Source organism: Brachypodium distachyon, chromosome 5 (genome assembly GCF_000005505.3).
Source record: "Brachypodium distachyon strain Bd21 chromosome 5, Brachypodium_distachyon_v3.0, whole genome shotgun sequence".
Taxonomy (NCBI): domain Eukaryota; kingdom Viridiplantae; phylum Streptophyta; class Magnoliopsida; order Poales; family Poaceae; genus Brachypodium; species Brachypodium distachyon.
The window spans coordinates 14,293,029-14,310,885 of NC_016135.3; the positions used below are offsets into that span (position 1 = coordinate 14,293,029).

The window sequence follows — 17,857 nt, forward strand, 5'->3', positions numbered from 1 at the left end:
AGTTGACTGCACTTGACAAAATAGAGAAGTGACAACGAAAACATACGTTATCAAGTAGCATGGCACTGCAATATGAGACACCAACACATACGTTCTCGCAGGTTTGTGAAATTCATCCAGAAAGAGATGTATTGGTAAAATTCAAAGACCAAAGATGGTATCAAATGCATAGAGGCCTGGAATGAAAGAAAGATGATACCCCCCGTTCCTAAATACTTGTCGCTGTTTTAGTGCAAGAGGGAGTATGTTCTTACATTAAATCACTGGTTAAATATTTGGATCAAATTTCCCCTTGTCACAACTTATATAATCTTTTAGTTAATTTGTTGAGGGATTCGAGGGCATTCTTTGGTCCAGTTTGTGCAAATAATTTCACATGAGTTCTCTATTTTCTTGCAGGATTTTGATGAGATGAACAAGCATAAGCTGATCCATCCATCCCTTTGTAATTTCTTCAGATAGGAGCAACCAGCACCAAACCTACTTTGCCTTGTTCCATCAGTGGCTGTTGTCAAAAAATTCAGAGAGCTTGGAGGTGTTCACTATTATATACTAAAAGTACACGAAGGAGCAACCACAAAAAAATAGAGGGGCTAGAAAATCTAAAAAAAAACAAAACATCTGCCCGTTAATTTGATACGTACCTTATAAAATCACAGCCCTTAAATTGATGCTGAAAGAATTACCCACCAATGCCACTCGGAATTAATTTTCCTTCTATCCCCTCACGCACAGGTCATACCTTAGCCCCGATCGAGGTCCCACGATTAATTCCGGCGGTTGCCCCGTCGGATCCCGCGCCACCGATCGCCGTCGCCTGTCGACTAAGGCACGTCGGCCGTTAGGGAGCACGTACGAACGGACGTACATGGCCCCTCGTGGCTACTGTATCGGTGGTTGATTTGCTTGCGGATGAGCACCCGGCCGTCCGGCGCCTCGGCCACGTTTGCGAATCGCGACCCCGGTCCGCGGAGCCGGCCCCCGCCGACCACAGCGCAAGAAAAGTGCCATGTTCAGGAGATGGCCCGGCCGGCAGAAACAGAAAATTCAGCTAAGCTTTTACTCATAGCATGTCAGTACAATGGAGACATGGAGCAGCACGTAATTTCGACATCATGCAGCGCCTGACAGGTATATGGGGTATGACAATCAACCAACGCCTGAAAATTTCGGAAGAGGGAAGGGAGATGTTTTACTACAAGAGAGCGGGGGGCAGAACTCTGCTATCTTAGTGTGAGATCGAGATAGGCAATCAGAGGGGGTGAATGATTGCGCGGAAGCAAATTAAAACTTTTCCAGAATGTTCAAACCCTAAATCACCTTTCTGTCCGTGATTAGTAAAACAGCCGTAACTTTTGATTGGATGAACCAAAAAATACGTATGAGTATGCAAAAGAAAGGTATTGAAATTATCTAACCAAAGAAACAAGAATAAGCTCAATTGGACTTACCAATCAAAAGATATGATCAAATCAGTAACAGCTGACAGAAAGTTACGAGAATTAATCTATAATCGATTTCGAGGATTAAGAAGAAAGATGAATTAATCATGATCTTCCTTGATCTTGTGGTAAACCTGCAGAAAAGTATTATGAACTCGTGATAAACCTGCAGCAAAGTGTTAGAAAGATTTAGCACGAAGAATCCACGAAGATCCGAGAAACAGGAGATGACACCGTCAACGAATCTCTTTATTGCAACGATGTCGATCAATTACAAAAGATGCAACCATGCATCCAAGAACTCTCCAAGAATTGATCTAGATCCAAAGCTCTGAGTTCCCTCACGTCCTTGCTAAAACCCTAGCTAGGATGCCCTCTATTTATAAGGGAAAATTCGTGACCCTAAACCGAGTCCGAATCCAACACGAACTTCTCTCTCCACGTCGGTATTTTGCCCGTGGGGACCGCATACGACCTCGGATTGAGATGACTCCAAAAGCAAACTTGTTCGTCTCGACGACGCACACAACTTTCATGGGGACCATTTTTCCATCGGACTCCATTTTTAGGACGCTACTGTTTAATCTTTAAACAGCTCTCATCCAGCTACGGCTGGACCTACATATCTTCACGTCGATGCCACTCCATGCCATCAACTTTTCTTGTGATGTCTTCAAAACTCGACCATCACGTGTCGAATATCTCCAATACCGTACATCTCTGGTATAAACAACATACGACAAACCGGTGCCCTCCCGGATTATCGTAGCCTTCACTTTCATTGTTCCTTTTGCACGAACGTCCCGCATGACCTTGATCCCTTGACCTCAGCTTCTCCCAAGCTTCGTCCCTCGATCCCGTCATCGACCACATTCCTCTAGCTCCGGTCACACCTGAAAGCGAACACACAAATAACGAGTACGAGCACAAGTCCACGACTTGATTCAGGATAAGTTTCACACAACTCACGCCATGTTTTCACATAAGAAACTAATGGATCAGCACACCACTAGCAAAGCACTAAGTCCAAACAAGATACATGTCATCACATAAATATCCATATTATCCAAAGTATCCACATCAATGTTTCATCTAAAACACTTGCCAATGTTACACATCACCTATGATTTCACAATCTCCCCCTTGATGAAAACATTGGCAACATCTCCTTAACAACACTAGACATTGAACATTGATTGGCATACACATTCACTTAACTCTCAGATTTTCAAGGTTTTGAAAAGAAAATGAAAAATCTCAAAAAGTTGGAGAAACACCAATAAAGGTAAAATATGGTATGTATATGTGTTGAAATCTCTCCCCTTTGACAATGAATTTCATCAAAACCACAAAAAAATATGTCCCCACTAAAAAATGTTTCTTTAAACTAAAAGTGATTTTTTTTGTTTATTTTGTCATATTTGATTTTTTGTTGTTTTTGTAATGAGCATTAGGAAACATCATGAACATGATAATTGTGCATCCAAGTCATGTAAAAAGTAGTTATACTCGACATGTATATAAGTATGATGTAATCTACACATGACTAAAAATTAAGTATTGTTACGATTTATTGCAAGACATGGTCTCCCCCTGTCAACTACATCAATACTTGAATACAAAATAACTTGCAGCACATTATATTAAACAGAGCACTTTATAAAAGCATAATATTTATTTTCATTGAATTTATATACCAAGTTAATTCAACCTTGTCAAGCCTATATTTAAAACACCATGCCAAGCCTATGTCCAAAGTGCAATGATTAACAATCAGAAGCTTAAGGCAAATGGTAAGCAATCAGAAGCTTAAGACAAAGGTTTCAATAAACACAGCAACTTCCAAGTTCATACCAAAGTGCAATGGTAAGCAGTCTCATGAAGATGTAGTGCGACATTGGCATATTTATTTAGTGAAAATTGCTTGACACCACGTGTCTTTGTATATTTGGAACCTTGATACCATTATATTTTCATCATTGCTAGTAATTAAGTATCCAAGACCAAAATAGCTAACAAAGTTTAACCATGACAAGATTTAGTTCAAGTTATCATTCGTATTAGAAGTCATGTGATAGACTATTTCATACGAGCATACATATAAAATGACAATGTCCTCAAAACATAAACGTGGTTGCAAAAATGTCATTTCAGGATGGAATACAATGCTCATTACTTTTTCAGATTTTTTATTTAGTAAAGATAAAAGAACGAAAAAGAAGCAACTGAAAAGATATTTTACATATCGTACAAGAAGAACACACTCCCCCTCAAACCATCCCGTATGGTTTGATTACTCCAAGTTCACCTCGAAGAAAAGCAAACCGAGAAGAATCCAATGGTTTAGTAAAAATGTCTGCCAATTGACGTTCAGTATCTATAAAGTTGAGCACAACATTTTCTTTTTCAACATGATCTCTAAGAAAATGATATCTTATATCTATGTGCTTAGTTCTAGAATGTTGCACCGGGTTTTTAGCAATACATATAGCACTAGTGTTATCACAATAAAGTGGTACACTTTCTAAAATAACCCCATAATCTTTCATTGTAGCTATTATCTATAAAATCTGTGAGCAACAGCAAGCAACAGCTACATATTCACTTTCAGCAGTAAACTGTGCAACAGAACTTTGTTTCTTAGAAGACCAAAGTACTAAAGAATCACCCAAAAATAAGCATGTACCAGATGTACTCTTTCTATCAATTCTACAACCTCCAAAATCAGCATCCGAAAATGCATGCAATATAATACTAGAGCAAATAGAAGCCTAATGCCAAAACATAGGGTGCCATGTAGATACCTGAAAATCCTTTTGACAACTTGTAGATGTGATGCGCGTGGAGAAGCTTCAAACCTAGCCTTGTTGCGAAAAATAACATAATACCCAACGTGCACCAATAAGGGCATGACCTCTAAAAATATTTCCTCCCCCTGAACATATGTTCCTGCATTACGAATAAGAGGACTTTCACCACAACAGTAGAGGTACAAGCATCTCCATAAATTATACTTTCAGCCCGAGATGCACGTGTGAGGGAGGAGAACCAATTTTTATCACCGGTCATGTGACGAGAACAACTGGAATCCACCGGCCATATGTTTCCCTTCCTCAAGTGAAGTGCCTACAAACAACAAACACATGCTGAGATCTCCGTACTGGGGTTAGATAAAAAACTTTTAGGTATCCAGTACTGAGATACACGACGAGTAGGCAAAGCACGAGTTTCCTTATACATTGGGACAGATTGTACGTGTCTCGTGCAAGTTGAAACGGAAGGTGAAACATTCACACTAGGCACATAACGGGGAGTAGTAGTTTTATCATGAGCATAATGTGCCTTGAAGGAATTAGATCTAGCTTGTTTTCTTTCTTTTTTAATTACTCTAGCTAGTTTAAAACAAGAACTTACACCATGTCCAGGTTTATTACAATAAGTGCAAGTGTACCTACTTCCAGATTTAACATGTGATATATGACCTACATTTGCAATTGTTGAAGTATCATTAGACATGATGCCGGCAGATTTATAAATCACATTGGTTGGCTTGTTAGATGTTTCAAAAATTCCATTGCCAAGTGACTTAACAATACTGGGTGGATTAGCCTTAAAATGAGCATGTGTATTAAAACCGAGGCCGGTCTTGTTTTTACTCACTTTAGACTTATCTAAAATCATATTTAGATTTTTGTGCCCACTAGAAAATTTCTGCAAAGATGCGTGTAAATAATTAACTTGATGAGACAAGGCAATACAATTATCACAAACACCATCAATGATTTGTTTTCCACTTTTACAATTAGCGCACAAATAAACCTCATGGATATGTAAAGCATTTTCAACATGAGAAACCCTAACATTTGCATCTTTCAACTTCAATTGAAGAATATGACAATTATTACAAGAAGTTGAATCTGTCAAATCAGAAGTATCCATGCTAGCATCATTAATATGTTTACGTTTATGCACAATAGGTTTCTCATTGTTTTCTAATGCAACTCTAAGCTTATCAAGAGTATCATCATGAATAGAACGCAAAGAGGTAAGCTCAGAATAATAGAATCACAAGACTTGCAGGAATCATCATCAGGAATCATAGACTTAAGTTTAGTAATTTCAGAATTCAAGGATGCAATTTTCAAATCATATTTCTTAATTCTTTTAGTAGCATTATCAAGCAAGGAACTCAATCTAGCACTTTTAAGTAATTCATCATAAGAGAGTTCTACCTCATTGTTGCTGTCACTGTCGTAGTCGTCACAGGAGATAGCACTCTTATTGCTAGCCATAAGACACATTCCATTAATGTCGCGCTTGCCTTTGGATGCATCATCTTCATTAGACTCGATATCCACATCACTCAAGCATGGTTCACCATATTCATTGATTACAGAGAAAATACTGTGAGCCACCGCTCGAGCAAAGTCGCCCCTCTTTTTATTCTTGATGTTGAAGGGGCGCTTCTTCTTCTTGTCCTCCCCATTTTCTTCTTTCGCCATCTTGGATAAGAATTTAGAACAATTTGGGCGAAAGTGATTTGGATCACCACATTCAAAGCACCTTGGAGCATTGTTCCCACCTTTTTTTGCTTGAACGAACATTTTGCAGGGCACGTGTAAAACGAGAGGTGAGGAGTGCCAATTCTTCCTCTGGGTATTGCTCTAGCTGTTCATCAGTTAGTTGAGACAAAGAAGACAGAGCATAGCAATATGTAGAAGTACCATCATTAGAGCTGCCAGGGTTAGTAACAAGTGCAATTGATTTGGAACCGGTTCTCCTAGCAAGAATATCTAATTCATGAGTTTTCAATTTTGGGTACAGAATATCAAGTGTAAGTGTGCTCATGACAGTAGATTCTCTAATAGATGTAACTTTCATCTCCCATATGGACATATCTAATGCACTCAAAAGTTGCCTAGAAGCCTCAGCATCAGTATAAGTAACACCTAATGCACGTAAGTTGCTGAGAATCTTATTAAAGCGTGCAAAGAATTCATCCAAAGATTCACCTGTATTCATCTCAAATCTCATGTACTTCTTTTTGTACATGTCGTGACGCACCTCCTTAACAGAGTTTGATCCTTCATGATAACTACAAAGTGCGTTCCATACCTCATGAGTGGATGCAAGGTGAGCGACACGGTCGAAGTCACTTCGTTGTAGACCTTGGATGATGTAGTTTCTCGCGTTGTAGTTGTTCTCCACGTGGACCAAGTTTGTTGGTGTGATCGCATTGTCTGCGGGAAGCTCATAGGGCTTGGCGACCTTGTCCCATATGGCGTAACTTTGTGCCATGATGTATGCCTTCATCTTCGCCTTCCAAAACTGAAAATCAACACCATCGAACACACAGGGTTTGGTAGAATACCTATCCATATCTTGCAAGTCTAATCAACCGGTTAAGATAAATTAGAGAGACCTTGCTCCGATACCAATTGTGAGATCGAGATAGGCAATCAGAGGGGGGGGGGGTGAATGATTGCGCGGAAGCAAATTAAAACTTTTCCAGAATGTTCAAACCCTAAATCACCTTTCTGTCTGTGATAGTAAAATATTCTTAACTTTTGATTGGATCAACCAAAAAATACGTATGAGTATGAAAAAGAAAGGTATTAAAATTATCTAACCAATGCAACAAGAATCAGCTCAATTGGACTTACCAATCAAAAGATATGATCAAATCAGTAACAGCTGACAGAAAGTTACGAGAATTAATCTATAATCGATTTCGAGAAATAACAAGAAAGATGAAGTAATCATGATCTTCCTTGATCTTGTGGTAAACCTGTAGAAAAGTATTATGAACTCGTGATAAACCTGCAGCAAAGTGTTAGAAAGATCTAGCACGAAGAATCCACGAAGATCCGAGAAACAGGAGATGACACTGTCAACGAATCTCTTTATTGCAACGATGTCGATCAATTACAAAAGATGCAACCATGCATCCAAGAACTCTCCAAGAATTGATCTAGATCCAAAGCTCTGAGTTCCCTCACGTCCTTACTAAAACCTTAGCTAGGATGCCCTCTATTTATAAGGGAAAATTCGTGACCTCGATCCCGTCATCGACCACGTTCCTCTAGCTCCGGCCACACCTGAAAGCGAACATACAAATAACCAGTATGAGCACAAGTCCACGACTTGACTCAGGGTAAGTTTCACACAACTCACGCCATGTTTTCACATAAGAAATTAATGGATCAGCACACCACTAGCAAAGCACTAAGTCCAAACAAGATACATGTCATCACATAAATATCCATATTATCAAAAGTATCCACATCAATGTTTCATCTAAAATATTTGCCAATGTTACACATCACATATGATTTCACACTTAGCTCAACATATACGCCAAAACACGAACAAGTTTTATCTCCCGCTTCTATTATTGTTTTTGCACGTATAGTGCTTTGCATTTATAGCTGACAAATTGGTCATTGCATTTTCAATTTCAGGACTGGACGTTTAGATTATTCTCTATGATGCAGTCTAAACACACAGCAAGCACTTTATCATACTCCATTGCATCGATGAATTTATGATCATTGCATCGATGTCTTGATTAATGGTGACTTTATTCTCTATGATCATTGGAGTACATGAATTTATGATCATTGCATCGATGTCCACTGTTTCTCCATTGTTTTCTGATCTGCAGGTGAGCCCCTTCAATTTGGAAGTTATGAAAAGTATGTAGGACACGCACTGGTGATTAATGGTGACAGATCTGAAACCCATTTTTTAGTATGTTGTATTCCATCTGCATTTGAATTGATACAACTTTTGCTCCAAATTGAAGTCCCTGTCTCCCACTAATATAGCTACTATGACACCAGCAGGTCTAGATAGTGAACTATTAATAATTACAGGTATTGTAGGCCTATTTTTTGTTCTGAAGTCTTTCTTTCCTCACTGTTTGTTTGGTTTTCTAAAAGTATATACATTTTTAGTTTTCCATGGATAAGATAATTTGTTTGTTGTAAAGGTTACGATACATGTATGTATGTTGCATGGTATATTACCTTTTCTTTCCTTTCGATTATCAGTTACATGTTGACAAAATCGTCTAAATGATGAAGACCAGGAAAAAGAATTCCACTATCGCCTCTTCCTCGCCATCTGAGTCAGCACGTTACGTTTTCTACCTTTCTCTTAAATATTTACTTTAACTAAGAGTAATCACCTTATGAATCTATCATTGCTTATTTTAACTGTTTATTTTCATGTATTTTATTTGCTACCCTTATACCCACGTTTATTGTATATTCATCGTATAGATTCATCTGCTTCATTTATGTTTCCTTTTTATTCTATATGAAATTGGCACAAGAGTTCATCTGCAGTGAAACTCAAATCCCATCTTCACCTTTAATTTTATAATATGATCAAGGTTCACGTATAAAATTAATTCTTCATATTATGCGACAACCATTTAAAAGTGTGTTTTTTACCCTTTGTCGATTTTACATTACTAAAATATTCGGAGCAGCATGAAACATGTAGGTTACTTATGTAACTACATAGTTGCAATATATTATTCTTTCACGTCACCTTTCTTATCTATAGTACTCTTTGTGTTTTGGGACAATTAAATCGGCCACTAGAAGTGCTTTAGTACTCAGGAAACACCATGGGCAAAGAAAGTTCAGTCTGATATGCTAACCAGCTGCGGAATACTCTTGCCCTTTCTCATATTGTTTGTTCTGCTGACGTAGAAACTGCAGCTCCTGATTAACCACCATCCAACATTGTAATCATGTGTGATTTCTTTTGTGTATTACAACTACGGTTGAGGGCGTAATTGGTTCTCAGTGGTCCGACGAAGCAGAGTAGGACTTGTACTTTACCAAGCAATAGCATGGCCTAACGATAGATAAATGGGTGCAAGAGACTACAGGGGGACAGACCAAGATAAAAGAGGGGAAGGTGACTATTACAAAGGTCAAGATAGAAAAAGATCGCCAATATTATTCACCCTCCTAAATACAGATTTTCATATTCTGATTTAATAATATATCCTTCCAAACCTCAACTGAAAATAACTTTTTTTTATACTACTATCATAACAAAAGTCATGTTTTTGTTTATAAAAAGGGCTCATGTTCCCGTTCCATTTATCATAGACAAATGAAACATAGTACTTTCTCCGTCCCATATTAAGTGTCTAAACTATTTCTAAATTCGCATGTACCTTAACAATACAAAGCAAGTAAAACTGCCCCTATTATAGAGGTGACTTTGTCAAGTTAAAACTTTTTTTTGAACGGTTGTCAAGTTAAAACTTTCTAGCAGGAAAAGGACATAACATGGCAGCATTTGAGAGATTAAAGCGAGAAAGCTTCGGCAATGCTTGCAGACCACAGCAACGTCTTCATTCCTGGAACTTTTATTTGCGAAACAGGCGATTTCTCAGTAGCAAAACCGTTAGAAGATTGTCTCATGTTTAAAACATGATTTGGATCAATATGCTTCCGTAATAGGGATTATGAGATTGATTTACTCTACTTTTCTAGCTATCCTGGGGTTGCTTAATTATGTCTTTCTACTAACCTATCTAAATATGTCAGCTAGAAAGTAGAGATGTTTCCCTCTATTCAAAGGGGTTAGCATTAATAATGTAAAAGTCTATGACAAAAAAGGGAGAATGAATGTCCTCTAAAGACATCTATAAAGTATTGGGTAGCTCGAAATGTACCGATTTAATAAAAGATACAATCAACACATGGCGGCTATTGACATGGTCCTTTTTTTTTACAAATGACATTAATAATCATTAGGCTACAAATAAATTCAATTTAGAATGCTGTTTTATTTTATGGCCCGCTAACAAATGAAAGGCCCGATGTTTTTCTTTTTTTTTGGGATTTTCTAGACTCCTATCTTTTTTCTGGTTGCTCCGTCATGTACTTTTAATATATACCTATCTAAAAAATACGGACCGTTCCCTTCACCGTCCTCTGTCAAACTTTCCAAAAAATTTATGGGCCCCCCAAGATTGCACATATATTAGGCCTACTAAGCCGGCTGGCTCGTTACCTACACCAAATTGGACTGGAACTATTAAGCCGGCTGGCCCGTTATCTGCACCGAATTGGACTGGAACTCCGCGAGGGAATTCATCGCCAGCGGGATCATTACGAGAGTCGGGCAACAACTCTGAATCTGACGAGAAAAAGATCGCTCCGCCGAAACACTACGGGAGTCGGAAGATGAGACCCGATCGGGCACCCATCGGGCAAGAAACCGAAGCCACGGCCGTCCCATCTGTCTCCCAGGCGCGGCCACGGCTGGTCCCCTCTTTCGTTTCCTAGCCACGGCCGTCTCCTCCTAGGGCTAAATTACACAAGGAGATGGCGAATTGTTAGAAGAAGCTAATAGACAGACTGCGAGAGAGAATGGTGGCAGCACCTAGGGCATAGTAGAGAGAACATCCAGCTGCCCAAAAACATAAATTTGTTGTTCCTTCTAACTCTTTGTTTTAACTGGTGAAGTGAGATAGTGGAGAGAAACTAAAAAATTAAGTGTTTCCCTCTCAAGACTTTTTAGACCGGGTGATGTTATATAATTTTCAGAAGAAAGTGTATTGTTCTATTTTGAGAGACTAGAGTATGGAGACATAATCTTCGGAAGATTTTTTTTAAATGGATATTTGGTGATCGTTAAAGAAGAGTAAATAGAGGTTTTGATGCATGTTTTTGAATGTATCATTTTATTTTGTTATTCCGTTGCAACGCACGGGCATTTCAGTTAGTATATAATAGATGTATTTAGCTGCAGAAGCATACCATTTCCAGCCTGAATGACATAAAGTCTATGACATCATAAATTATTGTTCAAACACTTTCGACACACCAAGGATGTTGAAATGCGAGGGCTACCTTGCTAGTTACATTTACACGTCATGATATGATGATACAGGAGATACTCAAAAGCTATGATAGCACTTAACTTTGGATTTACACTTCCCACAAACATATATGATCAGGTAAAATCAGAACTTCAACAAATAAATGGTCAAACCGGTAAAGGTAGCTTAACTATTTTTTTCTTGAAACATTGTCTCCTTGATATTTGTGACCGCCCATGGAATATTTGACTAACATGTGCATTTTCAGGCACTTATCTGGATAGATATGCCAAAGAAAGATGCACTCTACAAGAAGAAGCGACATATGGCAAAAGCATCGCAATCCAAAATCTGAACATATGTGCAGCTCTGACTGCACTCGAACTTCTGCCAGAACGTGTTGATGTGCCATCAGAAAGTTGAGTAACATTTTAGAATTTGATATAAAATGTCGAAACCTTGTCCAGGATTGTCTGGATGATTACATCTGATAGCCTCATCTCCGATTCACTCAGAAGAGCTACAAGCATCTGCTTCTCCTGTACAGTACAGTAGTACAAACTATGCCATCACTGATTCACTGGCAGAACTCAAGGCAACAAGTACACTACATTGATTCCATAACTCCATACGTACAAGAAAAGATATAGGGTGAAATTTTTTGGTAATACATAACATCTTATTTCATTTCAAAGTTAACTGGCAGTATAAATTAAAATATATACCATTATATTAAATTCGAAATAGTGGTGATGGTACGGACGTTGCTGCGGTACGTCACTTTGCCAAAATTACGAATATGCCACCACTGTCCAGGAGATGGGCGCGGTACGTCACATTTGTTTTTTCGTAGCAACGCACGAGACTTTTTGCTAGTCCGTATAAAATGTGAAAGCAAAGAAGAGTTCGAAAAAAAATTCACCTGTTCACGGTCATCAGGGCGCCGAGCCTGGACGTTAGGATGAGCAGCCTCGAGTGCAGAGTTCTCGCCGTCCCGGACCACGCCACGGGAGCAGAGCAGCTTCGTCAACGGCACCAATCTCACGTAGATCGAGACTACATAAAGAAATTTGTTTTTGCTGGTTTTTTTTTTTGATTGCCGAGTTTTTGTTCTAGGTCTGACGGCGTAATAAATTAAATAGGTTGACAGCCTCGTCAATGAGAAATGTTAGAAAGAAAAACAAGTCAAGCTATCAAACAGAACTATACTTTCCATACCTTCTGATTGCTATTTTATTACATGTATCTAAACGCTTTTTAGGTATAGATACATTCATATTTGCGCAAATTTGAGTAGCTTAATATGGGACGGAGGGAGCAAGATGCAGCCTCCAATGCTGACACCACAGTAAAGGATGACCAAGCAGAGATGACAGCCAACTTTTGCATACAAGGAACTGCAACAGAATTCCTGACCTTTAAGGACAAGATTCATCATGCAACCACTGTCATTTTTGTATTGTCATAGTATATCCAGTTATCAAAAGCAATAACAAAGTAAGCACAATTATAAAGAAGCAAAAGAAGATACTCTCTCGGTCCCATATTAAGTGATTTTCTGTCACATGTGTCTAGACGTTTTTTAGACATAGATACATCCATATTTTGACAAATTTGAGTCACTTAATATGTGACAGAGGGAGTACTACACATAAAAATCGAATAAACAATGACCTTTCCCATTTATTGTCAGCAATGCAAAATACTACAAAAGGGATACTATATGCATCTCTTGTACAAAATTGCTTGCAAGTTGTCATGGTTATGCAAGAACCTGTATAACATTCATGAAATTCAGCTTCAGTGAATTCAAAAGATGGTCAACTTTTTAACAGTTAATTTGTAATCCAAAGCTTACATAAGACAAATCACCAAACTGTCCATCATAGAAGTTATAAATTGTATATAAGTTGCAGAAGTATGATACATTGGATGAGCTACTAAGAAGAAACCATAAAATTATAAAGCAGTTCGCAATGGTAGAGGACAAATATAAATCGCCAACAATATGTGACTTAAGAATATAAATATTTAAAGCAAACAGAAACCTGCGTATTTCTGGCATACAATTAAAGATGCAAACTAATAATATTATATGGAACTACTCCACATGCATACACAATTATGTTTCCTGACATGTAGATACTTCTGTTCTCACAAATAATACAGAAAAAGCACAATGAACAACTGCCCAAACTACATCTCTAAGATTAAAATAATTAAACTGGTTAAATTATTTTACTCTGAATAAGGAATAATTAGACAAGTGTCATCAGAAGTATCTTATAGCAGAAAAAATTGGCTGATGTGACCATTGGGTCCAACAATGGGGAATATCTAAGGACGCGGACGAATGGCACGCGGGCTACTCGACGCATGTTATCTTGGGCGACTACTTCCCTATCTGCGGTGGCCCATTTCAGAGGCAGGAAATTCCGAAAACTGACCTGGAAAGGCCGGATACACCGTATTGTATCCTAGTTGGCCCAGCAAGCTGTACGAATCGTGGTTCTATACTGGACCGAACAGTCGAGACCGTCGTGGACGGTCCAGGTGTAGCAGTGGAAGCGCAGTTGTTCAGACGGTGGCCCATTTGGACCGAGGAAAATTCTGGCTGGTCGGTCCAAGCTGAAGGTCCATGTATGCGTCTCCGGAGCTGGCCCACGAGTACGAATTTTCTTCCTGTTCGGTCCAGGAAATAGGAACGTGAAGATGGGCCGCAGGCTATTAAATGAAGTTGTTGTTTGGTGGCATTAAATGCTCATGGTTGGACAATGCTCTGGGCCAGGTCGTGAGATGTCTGAATTGTAATTACCAGTTCACCAGAACGTCGCCTCCACAACTCCATTAACGACACAACCAATCTTGTTCCCCATTCTCTGAACTATTCCGCCCCCGTGTCTTCACTGTGGAGCCTCAACTGAAAGGAGCATGGTGGCGACAGATCCACGGCGGCCGGCGTCCACATACCTCGGGGGTAGAGTGCGACAAAAAGGACTCATTGATTGGCTGCCCGGTTAGGAAGATATCGAGGGTCCTCGACAGCATGATGGCCGCTGATGAAAACATGTAAGATCTGAATCATTTTAGCTTTGTGCGGTTTTTTTAGATGCGGGTTAGATCGGGCAGGCAACTGATCTGGCATCTGAACACTATGGTAGGGCTTTGAACGGGGAGTTAGACTTAGATTTCGAAGGATTCGATATGAATGGGACTCCGGTTATACAAGACGATGTGCCATCGAATTGCGTGGGAGACGAGGATGATAGTCCAACATCTTGGCCGGATGGTGCCAGTTTGTGTCCTGGCACTAATGGCTTGGCAAATGGAAAGACGCCTGAAGGTTGGACATGGAGGTCCGTATTTCTTTGACGTATTATTGCTATTCTTACCCGTAATAGTCGTGATGGTGTTGTAGTTCTAAAACTTGTTGAATTTGTTAGCAGGATTAGGCTGGGCAATGTGGCCGATGAGGTAGACCAAACCCGAACCGTCCTTGCGCATTAGAGTTGGCCGTGAGTAATTTTGCAGACAGGAAGACCGGTGAAGTCGTATATCCAGCCATTGGCACCCAGTTCGATTCGTTGGATGAAGCTTACAACTTTTATAACCTTTATTCCTGGGAAGTTGGATTTGGTGTTAGGCTATCCAAATGCCGGCTTAATGTGCACATGAAGAAATGCATGCAAGAAATATCTTGCGGATGTGTGGTAAGTTGTTTTGCCAATCATATTATGATACGCTGTTGGATACCATAACCTTGACCGCACTAAAAACATTGTCCTCACACAGGGGAAGCCGATGCGAGACAACAGCAGATCAGCTCGATGTGGTTGGCTGGCAATGATCAGGGTACTCAGGTCTGGTGACAATGGTTGGTATATATGCGAACACAGGGACAAGCATAACCATCCGTTGTCGACCACGTGCGGAGAGAAACTCCACTGGCCTTCACATAGGCACATTGACAAGTATACGAAAGAGTTGGTGAAACACCTCAGAGACAATAATGTAAGCCTTGGCAAGGTTTACAACATCATTGGAAGTTACTTTGGTGGAATGGATAATGTACCATTCACAAAAAGATCTCTGAAGACATTGTGCGGTAAGATCAGCAGAGAGCAGTCGGACCAAGATGACGTTAAAACGATGGAAGTATTCAGTGCTATGCAGGATGCGGATCCACGATTCAAATACAGTGTCCAGATAGGCGATGACAGCAGGATAAAAACGTTGATGTGGACATCGGGTACGTGTATTGAAAAATACGCTTGCTTTGGGGATGTGCTGTCTTTTGACATGACATATAGGACAAACCTGTATGACATGTCGTTTAGGCTGTTCGTAGGCGTGAACAACCATTTCCAGACAGTTGTGTTAGGGGGTGTGCTTATGAGAGATGAAAAGGTGGAGAGTTTTAAGTGGGTGTTTGCAGAATTCATGAGGATGATCGGCGGCAAGGACAACCATCTGAAAACTATCCTAACAGGTAAGGGATTTTTATTTGCATCAGTCAGTTCTGTCAAGCACATTGAAATGAACTTGTTAGATACCAGCGATTTGTTATACTAACTGTCGCTATCGTCTGCTTGTTCATAACAGACCAGGCTCGAGCAATGGAGCTGGCTATCAGTGAAGTGATGCCTAACACAACGCACAGGTGGAGCAAGTGGCATGTGCTTAATAGGGCAAAGGAGTGCCTAGGGGCCCTCTATTCTAAACAGAGCGAGTTCAGGTCCGAATTCCATAAACTAGTATCTGAGTTATACATAGAAGATGAATTCAAAAAGGGGTGGGCTACACTGATTGGAAGATATGGCCTTGAGAAGCAGCCATTCCTCATGCAAATATATGAAGTCCGACGGAAATGGGCCATGCCATATTTTCGGAATGTCTTTTGCGCAAGCATGACAAGCACGCAACGTAGAGAGAGTGCTAACCATGTATTGAAAGGCTACGTGCCCCCTGGGTGCCCGATGCATCTGTTCGAGAAGCAATATGACAAGTTACAGTTCGACAAGGATTCCGAAGAAAGTTATCAGGAGAAAAGAACAAGCATCGCGAGCAATTTTGGTGTTCGGAATTAAAACTTACCGGTCCTCTCTCATCATCACACCTAATCTTCGTTGCATTTGTTTGGCAGGCTAGCGCGGTCCAAAGGTTCAACCTCCCACTTGAGATACATGCTAGTAAAGTGTACACCAGGATGATGTTTGAGCAATTTGGAAAGCGTTTGTATGAATCAGGACAATACAATGTTGAGGAGATGGAATTACATAAGATGTACCTAGTGAGACATGAACGAGCAGCCAGAAGGAACGGTGGTGTAAGGTTGTTATTCGAGTTGTTGTGCGTATTGAGAATGAAGAGGTGAGCTGCGAGTGTGGTCTTTTTGAGCATTCTGGAATGATTTGTGCGCACGCACTGAAGGTAGGTCGTGCAAAAAACTCTTTGACACATTAGTTGGGAATAAAAGTCCGAATAACGTTTCTTTGCGCTATCAACCATATGCTGTCTAACATTATGTTGTTCTGTCAGGTCATGCTTCATTTGGGTTTCAAAACAATCCCAGCTAGGTACGTCCTGAAGAGGTGGACTAAGGATGCAAGGGACGTGTTGCCTCCAGACCTTTTGCAGTTCCAAAAAGACAAGGGGTGCCGACATGCCCGACGTACCGTCATACGAGCCTAAAGATTGCTTGCTTGGAAATCCAATCATTGGTTGACGCCAACGTAGAGTGCTACAACAAAGCGATGGAAGTGTTGGGAAGATTGAAGGCATCCATTGAGCCAATGAGCAAGAACAAGGATGGACTGGGTGTTTATGACCAGCAAGAAAATACAAAGAGTCCGGAAGATAATAATTCCGGCGGTGCGAGTAGCATTGAGAGGGAGATGTAGGTGGTGGCTAACAAGAATGTTGTGGTGGTAAATGAACCTTCACGCAAGAGGTATGTAGGAAGGCCGACAAACAAGTGAGACAAACCACCATACGAGCAATGCAACAAGCGCACCCGTTTCTGTAGCATATGTAGGAAACCAGGACACAAGAGCGTTACTTGTCCAGAAAGAGGCGACACTCCTGTGAAGCCAAGGAAGGAACCGAAATGTTCGAACTGTGGCGTAATGGGGGCATCGGAGGAGCAGCTGTGCGAACCCTAAGATACTACTGAAGTAGGTTGAAATTGTCCAAAATTGTGTCGGTTGATGTATTCTGTACCATATGTTATCATTGGTGGATGTTTTTTTCCTGTATTATTTATTCAATTTGTGTTGTACATCTCTGAAAGATCAGAGATGGAAAAGGAACTTGACAACGTTGTAACTTAATTTTAACTGGCCCGAACATTCTGATTGGATTGTAATTGACATGAATGTGATGTTTTGTATAACAAAAAATGATTACTCCAAACATGTTTGTCTATTTTCCGGATTCCCCTTTTTGCGGGGCGGAATGCTAGGCCTGGGTTTTCAATTCAACCCAGGCGTGTTTGGGCTGGAATGTATGAGTGATGTATTCCATGTATTGTAGGCCGGACGAGGTCTGGATATCGGCCCGCGAG

The 17,857-nt window shown here is 40.0% G+C and overlaps 1 pseudogene; it reads left to right on the top strand.

The window, feature by feature from the left end:
* Positions 1-14,608: 14,608 nt before the first annotated feature.
* Positions 14,609-17,195, top strand: LOC100823653 (annotated as a pseudogene).
* The last annotated feature ends 662 nt before the right edge of the window (positions 17,196-17,857 follow it).